Below are 11,131 nucleotides of genomic sequence, written 5' to 3'. Positions count from 1 at the left end.
GAGAGAAGGGAGCATTAACCAGTATCTTGCCAAATATCCCAAATCTAGAAAAGTGCCTTGCACAAAGCAGGTGCTCCCTAAACATTTGTAAAAAATTGTATCATATGGATTCTATCACTTAATAAGCACTCTTTACATATTTTATATGATCAGTTTAGATATGAGTCATGTTTACATATGTTTCATATGACCCCAGAATTGATTTACTAATTATAAAACCTATTCTATATAGCAAATTTTCATTTCACAAAATTATTTCCTAATTATGTTCTTGTATGCATTTGCTACTTTATTTTACAAATATTTATTGAGCACCTACTACAGGTCAGCCACTATGTATACTTGTAGAAGTATCTGCCCTGCAGTAGCTTATGATCCAGTAGCTTAAACAACACATGCTAGAAGTGTGACAGCTCCCTACTATGCAATGGCAGCATATGGCAGGGCCAAATAATAAAATTTGGGAGGGGAGGACTTAAACTTCTTGAAGGAAATGACAAAAAAGCTAAGGTGGGAAAGACAAAGAAGGGTGAAACAAATAAAAGGAGAAACTGAGATCATGGTGCTGGTACCAGCTAGTGAGAGCTTATTGTGCACATTGCCTCCCAACTCCCGGATCAGTGACCCTCAATTAGTAGCTTGAAACAGACGATGATAGGAAACAGTGCTTTTTGTTTGTTTATTCTCCTCTACCCCGACCCTATCCACTTCCCATTCATCCCTGGTGGTGACAGAGGGAAAGAGGACTGAGAACAGTACAGACAGAAATACAATGCCCAAAGGTCCAGAGGCTAGTAAGACCTCATGCCTCCTGGGGAAAAGATTCAGTATGACTGAAGAATGGTGTTTGACATGGAGTGTGCTGCAGTTGGTGAGATGAGCAGAAACCACATCATAAAATACCCAGTAAACCACATCATGTACTGTGTACATTATAAAATATACAAGTTGAAATATTTTTGGGGAAAAAAAATCTCCATAATTGTGTGTGTGTGTGTGTGTGTGTGTGAAAAATGTTAACATGTTCAATAGAAGATGAATTTCCTTTAACTTTCACACACATCTTGTTCCATTTTTTCCCCCGAGGGGTGGAAAGGCAGTGTTGTTTCTCTTACCACTTGTGATAGGTAGTGCCTTTGGATCTGTGTCAGTTATTTTCTTTTAAAAGTTTCATTATTGGCACTTAACTTTGGGAATACAAAAATCATCGTTTTAATAACTGTCTTCTTGTCTTCACATCTGTGAAGATAATAGTTTTAAATGTTGCCCTTCTGTTACCTGCTCCTAGGAATACTTCATTGCTTTTACATAAACCACACTTTTCTTTCCCTTCTATTCCTACTTTCCCATATAGATGGCAAACAGTGATGAGATTACTTAGTTTTCTCATTACTATTGCAAAGTCTGGAACCAGAACTTCCTGCACAGAGATAACTCTCCCTGGATGAATGCTTTTTTCTATAATTCATTGTAGTCATTCCCAGATCATCTGAAGCTATTTGATACATAAATGAAACATCACAGACAAATGCTGATTGTTATTTGGGGATAATTTCCCTTCATTTTGATCTGACAAGGAGGAGTTCCATTTCAGAGCCTCTGCCATTCATGGGACCAATGATCCTTTGAATTCTAATTCAGACACCCCAGTGATTAACTTAAGGCTGAGCGTTTCCTTCAATTCATGGAAGAAATATCCTAGTGTTCATAAGAACCTATTTCCTTGCATTTCCCTTTCCCTTTGGGGTATCATGCCCTTTACTCCAGTATTGTGGAGGTAACTTTTTGTCCTTTATTTGTATTTGTTATTGGAATTTTCCATAATTTTTACTATTTTGGGCTTATTTATTTGTATTTCGGTCACAAAATTTTGTAAGTTACAGTACTTCTCACTTTTAATATTTTATGATATCTTATACATATTTTTTAAATTTTATTTAGTGTTGTAGAGATTGCATGGCCCCAGTAGTAATTCTCCATTTCTCCCATTCTGACAAAATTGTCAGCTAGGCACAAAGGCATCAAGGAAAAAGACTACATTTCCAAGCCCCTCTTGTAGTTAAGGGTGGACATGAGTCTAAACTCTGGCCAACAGAATGTAACTTGGACATCAAGTGCAGTTTACAGGGTCTTCCCTGATAGGCATTGTTACATGCCTGTTGCCCATTCTTCTGTATTCATCTCTCCATCCTGTTGTTGAAATGCAAATTAGATATTTGGTTTTACCTTAGGTATCACGATTTTAAGAAATGGAGGAGTGATGAATTTCGTGGCACAAATCCAACATGCAAGTCAGAGCCTGAACACCTCCAGAATGGGCTTCTAATATGCTTAACCCACTGTTAACATTTTTACCCTGACATTCAAACATAAACATTGTTTTAATAACACATGTTAAATACATTATTATTTTCTTTATGAATTTGTTCCTTTGTATTTACCTTAAGAAAGGCCCTTTTACCTTCATAGCCACAGAATTTAAGAAAGAAGTCCTAAGTTATTGCACAGAGGACAAAGATTTAGTGAATGTGAAAAATAAATCAAAATGGTAAAAGATCATCCCTTGTTACAGAAGTGATGAGAAAAATGTTGCAAGAAGAAGAAAATAGTTGAAGAAATAGTTGATAGTATAAAATGCTTCAGACCAACTGAAACTACGAAATGTTCATTGAATTTGGTATCATGAGGTATTTTGTAATTTTCAAGCGTGCAATTTTCAGTTGTGCTCTAATTGTTCCATGTTAGCATTGATACCCTGTCTATGCAGTTTATAGAGTGTATAATGAAGTTTTGCATTTGTATCCATTATGTTTTATATTTAAATATATAAATTTATTGACTGACTTTTTAAATACCAACACCTTGAGTTTGGACTTCTGGCCTTCAGAACTGTGAGATAGTAAGTTTTGTTGTTTTAAATACCAAGTTTGTTGCAATTTGTTAGATGATAGCCCTAGGAAACTGGCACATCATATAAAGTAGCATATTCACATGGTCTAGGAATTAGAACATGGCATTTTTTTAAAGCAATTAATTTGCCTATCATGTTACATAACTATACTATCACTATGCAAAATTCCTTTATATTTGGAGGCCCAATGTATTATCACAGGTAACCACTAACAAATCCAAATTGGTTGCTTCAATGCAGAGAGAACAACAGTAAAATAATATCACTTTATTTTATTAATGTTAATGATAAATTATATTTATAAGAATATTCAAATACTCTCTCATTATCTATTGTTCTAACAAACTTTTCCATGACTTAATGGCTAAACCAGTAATTATTTTTCTTCCATATTATTCTGTAGGTCAAGAATTTGGGATCATCAGGATCGCTCAATAGGTTGCATCCCACTGGTGGACTTGCCTGAACTGGAAGATCCAAGGAGACTTCACTCACATGGTTGTCACTTTGATGTTTATCCACATAACCAATCTTTCTTTCCCCTCTCCATCCCTGTCTGCCTTTCATTTCCTCATAGTAGGTTGTTTTAAAACTGTCAAACTTCACCCAAGGCTTCAAGAATGGTGAAAGTGCAATGGCTCAGTATCACCTCCCCCATTCTAAGGGTCAGGGCCCGTCACATGGCCAGCCCAGTGTCAAGGGAATGGGGAACTGACACAACGCTTTATGTGAAAATAGGTAAGGAATTGTGACTTTATTTGATCCAACACACACAGGGCCCACTTCAGAGAGATATCATCTATTTGGCTGCACTTGGTTTAATGAGTCACTGAGTTTATGTTTCTAATAAATTTTGAACAATGGGCCATTTTCTTTTTTACACAAGGCACCACAAATTATGTAGCCAGTCCTGACCACACACTCTAACCAGATGGGTTAAAAAAAAGATAGTACACTTATTCTTCCAATGATCAAACAGGTACGTAGATGTTAAGTAATTTTTGTACATTTCCATGTATAGCAAATGGTAGAGTAGGATTTCTAAATCTAGATCTTACATTCTTTTCACTACTCTTACTTCATTTTTTTGTTCTGGGAAAACGCCCTTTTTCAAGCATAAAATACAAATTACAAAATTTTATTATATGCCTGTTCTTTGCTAGGCTAGGAGCCCTAAAATATTTTATGTATAATTCATGATGTTATTGTTTATCACCATTACATTACAAGGAGAAAAACCCTCTCTCTTCAGAAGCCACAGAGGTCCCACAAAAGGATCTGGATTGGCTCCCTTTGGTCACATGCCCATCCCTGGATCAAATTCTGTGACCTGTGGAGCCTGTTCTGACTGATCAGGTTTGAGTTTCTTGCCCAGTCCCTAAACTGGAAGTCATGGTAAGTACCACTCACATCTTATAAACTAAAATGGAGGACAACTAGTTCCCTAAAAACATCCTGACAGGCAGACACAATATTTTTACTAAGTAGTTAAGATGGAATATTAAGCCATATTTATCACATTATAAAACCTATGGTCTTTTAGAAACCACAGTATAGACTTCTGGATGTAACCTTATACTATTTCTACCATCTTATGGCTCAGTTTATCCTCAGTGATACTATATTTAATGATCTGCTGTGTCAGGAAATCTCCTCTGTACATATTCATTACTTAAATGTGATTATCTAATAGGACATTTATAGAAGCAAATATTAGTAAATGGGCCATCCATCCTAATATCATATGAGTTTATATGTGATTTGAGGCTAGTCATGTGTAGATTGTATACTTTATGCTATTTCTGTGTAGACAGAGTTTGTGATCATGGCCACAAGAAAAATGTTGCAATGTGACAGTAGAAAAACTGCTACCTTTCCCTCCATGATTTTTACCAGTCTCTATACTAGGTAATTTTTTCATTAATTCATTGCAAGTATGTTATTCTAAATTGTATGTGGAAGCTAGAACTCTTCTTTTCATCATGAAATATTTTGGCTGAAAGCAGTCCTGTGGAGTTTCCTTTCCTCAACATAATCTTGTAATTTTTAGTGAAATATAAAATTATTTCCTATATAATTATTTCTTGGTTAGAAGCAAACATGCATATTGTGGACATTTTGAGTGAAATTTTACTTTTTAGATATAATCCACTTGAACTGGGAACAAGTAATGTAACAAAAATATGAGGATAAAATATGAGGATAAAATGATTTAAAATTGAGTTTAAAGCATAACCAGAAAACACATTTTGAGACATATCACACCTGGAACTAGTCTTGAGTTGGCCACGGTGAACTTCTCAGCAGCTATGCTTTTCATTCTCTTTTCTCAGAGAGACAAGTCTTTATTATTCTTTCCAAATAGTTTGACAGCAGAGTAGGAAAATTATCTTGTATTTTAGATGAATTTTAAACCTTTTTATAATGGAGCTTACTATTTGTGAATCAAATATACATTCTTCCTATCTCCTTTCCGAATGTAGAAACAGTGAGCTTAAGAAAAACAAACAAATGAAGAAAAATTCTACACGCCATTTTTTCACATAGGTTATGAGATGGAACTGAAATTTCTGGAAAAGCTCTCTAAAAGGGATTTTCTCATTTGGGAATGGTACTCTCCGTGCTTCCTTCTACTTGTAACTGATAAGATTTCTATAACCATCTTGTTTCTTTGAAAAACTACAGCACTCAAAGAGATAGAAACACTTCAAGTCCTTCAAGTGTTTGTGGAACCACCATATAAGCACCATACTGGCTACCTTTAACTCTTCAAAATAAGATAATAAACTAATTTATTTAAGAACTGACGGCTTTACCAGTTAGGATGGCCAACATCCAAAAGACAAACAACAACAAATGCTGGTGAGGATGTGGAGAAAGGGAAACCCTCCTACACTGCTGGTGGGAATGTAAATTAGTTCAACCATTGTGGAAAGCAGTATGGAGGTTCCTCAAAAACTAAAAATAGAAATACCATTTGAGCCAGGAATTCCACTCCTTGGAATTTATCCTAAGAAAACAGGAACACAGATTCAAAATAACATAGGCACCCATTTATCACAGCACTATTTACAATAGCCAAGAAATGGAAGCAACCTAAGTGTCCATTAGTAGATGAATGGACACAAGAGGTGGTACATATATACAATGGAATATTATTTAGCCATAAGAAAAAAACAAATCCTACCCTCTGCAACAACATGGATGGAGCTAAAGGGTATTATGCTCAGTGAAATAAACCAGGCAGAAAAAGACAAGTTAAGAACAAAGCAAAAAATGAAGGAACAAAACAGCAGCAGACTCACAGAACCCAAGAATGGACTAGCAGTTACCAAAGGGAAAGGGACTGGGGAGGGTGGGTGAGGAGGGAGGGATAAAGGGATTAATGGGCATTATGATTAGCACACATAATGTAGGGGGAAACACAGGGAAGGCAGTAGAGCACAGAGAAGACAAGTAGTGACTCTATAGCATCTTACTATGCTAATGGACAGTGAATGTCATGGGGTATGTGGTGGAGACTTGATAATGGTGGGAATCTAGTAACCACAGTGTTGCTCATGTGATTGTATATTAATGATACCATAATAAAAAAGAAAAACATTCAAATAAAAAAAGGAACTGAAGGCTTTACCAATTTACTGTGTTATTACCTGTTGAATGCAATTCTCAGGTTACAAATTTGTTCTGTCTGTGTATCTGAGATTCTGTATTGTTTTTACTAATTTTTTCCATCTCTCTACATTGACATCAATAAAATTAATTATTTTGCCTCAGTTGTATTCATATTTGCACAGTTTTTCTTCAAATATAGTTCATGTAAATGGATTAGGGAATGCAAATTGCTATCCAAGGGACTCAACACCACCAGGTAATTAATGTTTTAAGTAATATAGTTTTAGGAACATGCAGATGTTTCACAAATACTCATGGGTTGAAAATAGCATTAAAAAAAACCCATGTTTTGGATTCATATATAAAATCTAAGTTATAGTTGCTATTTATAAAGAAAAGCGTGATAGACTTAAATCTAGATATACAGATGACACAATAATGGGCAGCCACTGACAGAGTTCTCCTCCCTGAAGCACACAGAGTCTCAGTTGTGCTTTACCCCCAGCTGTTCAAAAGATTTTTTATCCTTAAAGAGTCTGTTAATATTTTAAAGTTTTAAACTTAAGATCTATAAAGATTTTTGTATTTTTTTCAGTCTGACATGTGACAGTTTTACTTAAGCAAGAAATTTCCTATAATATCTAGACCAAGAGCTCACCCCAGGCTTTCTTGGGATACTAACATTACAGTGAAAAAATATCAGAGATGTCCAGGAGAATCTAGTTAAAGATATGATATAATGAAAAATAAGAAGTGACCTGAAGGTGGGATACTTTATGAATTCACACTGAGGGAGATTTAACCTTTTCCTATCCTTAAAACATCTATCATTGTCCCCCTCACAGTCTGCCTAAGTCAAGGTGTCAACTAAGTATGTTCATCATAAAAGGTATTCTTGATTATTTCTTAATCACAATGAATTTTAATTGTTTTCTGTCTTATTGCACATTGGTTTTGCTTTTTTTTTCTGAAACCTATCTCATTTTAACCTGCATTATTGTTTTCTGTGGTTTTTCTTTTCTTCCCTATTGGATTTTTAAGTTTTTAGAACAAATGTATATTTTATTCTTCCTTGTAATCCCACTGTTAAGTTTTTTTCGATTGTACCTGCTCAATTAATAAACATGAATGACTAAAAGAAATCCCATAATTGCATCTAGAGTAGAAAGTACTGTCCCAGCATGTAGAGCTGAGAGAGAGCATGAAGTTCACATACCCAAGCACTCAGGTGGGCTTTGGAGCGCTGGATGACTCTCAACAGATCTCATACCTGGGATTGTTTTGTAGTGGCACCTACATTGAGGGAGATATGAATGATGGAGAATTATTCTTTGTTTGGTCATTATTCCTTAGTCCTACGAAGATATTTCTTTAAAATGAATATTCCTGGGAATACCCATCCCCCCAGTTCTGATTCAATTACTGTGGAGTGAAGCCCTGGAGACTGAAATTTTAAAAACAAAAAAGGCAATATTGGCTTAGCTGGTCCAGATACTAAGTTTTTTCTTCCTGTTAGCTTCTGCACATATCCCCAGTTGCCTTTAAGTCAAGTATTGAAAAAAAGAAAATTTTAAAAACGGAGGAAGCATGTATCCTGGCAAAATTCCAGTTGTAATGGTAGTGCAATCACTTGACAAGAACTCAAACAGAAATTATAGTTTCTTATTATCAACCCAACTGCAAATGAATTCCACCTGTATGCTGTGAGCAAGGTAGCATACTTTATTACTAAAATTTTCATAATTTATAACTCTTTGATAAGGAAGTATGATAGACTTAATTCTGTATATATAGTTAGAACAATAATGACCAACCACTGGCATTCACAGGATTTCAATTCAACAAATTCAACATTACCATAATTTTCTTTGCTGAGAATTAAAAAAACAAACACTTTAGAATGATATTTCTTCATTTCATGAAATCTAAATCCTCTACAGAAATATTGCAAACAATAGAATTCCCATTTTTTGCTTCCTATTTAAAAGTATTTAATAATTTTATGTATTATAATTTTAATATTTAAATATAGAGTTAAAGCAAACACTTAGTATCTGCTGAGGAGAAATCTCTATTTCATTTTTTAATTCTGACTGCATGGGGTACATTCAGCTTTAAAATATTATTTCTCTTTTTGACATTTAATTCTCGCTAGTAAAATTAGAATTCCATTAGTATCTTTCATTGTTATATTAAAATATTAAATTTATTTTTCTATCTTTATTTTATAAATGTGACTTAGAAATTTAGGATATTTTCCTTGTGGAAATAGAGTCTGCTTTAAAATTTATTCTTAATGAACCGTGGTATACTCATTTAAGACATAATTACAGAAATACATTTTAAAGTACTAATTTTTATGTCACAATATGCATTTCAAAATCGTTTTGATAAAGTATTATGGGATAAGTTGATTGCTAAATTGTTAATCTATTGACTATGTCACTTAAGTAGCTATTCTAGGTAATAATTTTTTTTTCAATAAATAAGGATTTTTTAAATCCATAAATTATTTTATTTATGGGTTTTTGCACTGGTACATTTCAGTTCTCATAATATTCCTGTGGGAGACATATTGTAAAAAGTATGTGTGGCAGAATTAATTCTACTTCCCATGAAAAATTGAATTTCTGTTAATTATCAGTATAGCTGAAATTTATTGGTGGCAGAATATACCAAGCTCTAGGCTAAGTCCTTTACATACATTATTTTCTTTAACACTTTTAAAAACCTCATAAACTATGATTAGTACCTCCTAAAGGTACTATTTTCACCTTATGCTACTGATGAAGATAATAGGGTTGACTCAAGTAATTTGCCGCAGGACACAGAGCTAGGAAGTAATAGACTTAGGATTTAAACCCAGCCAGCCATACTCTGTGGACTTCACTATATCTGTAATGATAATGGGTATTTGTATAAAAGTCCTTTTTTATTAATGGAACGAAGAGATTTCTTGTTTCTAGTTTTGTGTTTTGGAGGTATGATGTCATATTTTGGATGTTGTGTCACATTTTTAATATAAAAAACACTCAGATATGTAAGCATTTTGAGAAGAATAGTTTATGTGGAAAAAATGGCAAGAGTTCCAGGCACTTGAAATACTGACTTACAGATTTTTTAAAAATGCAAAAGATATTTGTAGACAGAAACATAGACTCCAAAAAAATTACAAAATGATGGGTTAACATCTATTCTGTAGAAATAGTAACAGAATTATTATATCTTCAAACATTATATATCTTCAAATGTTGTCATTCCAAAAGTCAAGGATGAAATTAGCTTTGTTGGGAAATCTGTAATTTACAGGAAAAAAATTAAAGTTTTATTTAATTTGAGGATAAGAACCAGACATAGTAATGTAAGGTCTTTTCTTTTTTACTGTTTCTTTTTTAAATTCACAGTGCAAATGCTTTCCCCTCTCATTTGTGGGATGTTACTTGTATGTTTATTTCTAATGGAGATAGGCCAACAGGTGTCAGTTTTGCTTTCCTGCTAGTGAGTTTGAATAGATAACATCATCCAGAATAATGTCAAAAGAGAACCAAATAGAGTGCCATTTAATTTACTGTGTAATATGGCCACGACAAACTCAATTGAAAAATACTCTTACTAATTGCCTCTTGGGGTTAATGTTCAAGAGATAATTTATAAAGCTCATGGATTCAAGACAATGCATGAAGTTAATGTACCCAAGGCAATGTGAAGGAATGGAAAAACGGCCCCACAAAAAAATAAGCATCATCTATTAGGTCATAAAGATGTGGCCAGGAGCTTTTAGTATGGCAAAGTGAGGATTTAGAAGCTCTGATTTCTGAGGAGATGGCATCATTCTTCGAATTACTCACTTAGAATTTGTGATTCCCTGATCCTTTGGGCTATAGTAGTAAGACAGAGAGCCTCTCCCTGTAAGAAGAATGGCAAAGGGCAAATGAGACCAGCTCTGATTTGTGTTTTAGAGTAAACTCATGTATCTTCTATTTTTTCTTGAGGTTGACTTCCCTCAAGGTCTGACACCAGGCTGACATTACCTCAAGACTGTGACCAAATCAAACTTTACAATCTCTTAAATCAGGTTCAGAGATTCATGCTACAGACGCCAGATGAAAGCTTTCTGCCCAATTTATTGAAATGGGTATTTACTTATTATTTTTAAAAAATCTCTTTTTCTGTCCTAATGTTTGCATTTAAGGCTATATATTTTCCTATAAACTTGTTTTTTTGCAAATCAAACACATTTTAGAAGTACAATGCACTATCCATTGTGCCATGGAGCCACCTAAACACATTTTAATATGTATTATTTCCACTGTTATTCAGTTCAAAGTATTTCCTAGCACCCACTGTAGTTTCTTTAATCTATGTGTTTCTTAATTTCAAATAATATAGGGGATTTTATACTTATCTTGTTGGTACTGTTTCTAATTTATTTCCACTCTAGTTAGAAAGCATACTTTGTATATTTTAATCCTTTGAAATTTTTTGAGATTTAATTAATGGCCCAAGATACGCTTATTTTTTGAAAATGTTCCAAATATATTTTTAAAGAACATGTATTCTAGCTTCTGGGAAGCAGTGTCCTATATTTCTCAATTATACGTTTTT

Source organism: Manis pentadactyla, chromosome 4, assembly GCF_030020395.1.
Source record: "Manis pentadactyla isolate mManPen7 chromosome 4, mManPen7.hap1, whole genome shotgun sequence".
In the NCBI taxonomy this organism is placed as follows: domain Eukaryota; kingdom Metazoa; phylum Chordata; class Mammalia; order Pholidota; family Manidae; genus Manis; species Manis pentadactyla.
The sequence above is the reverse complement of the archived record's forward strand: the minus strand, read 5'-3'. Positions refer to the sequence as shown.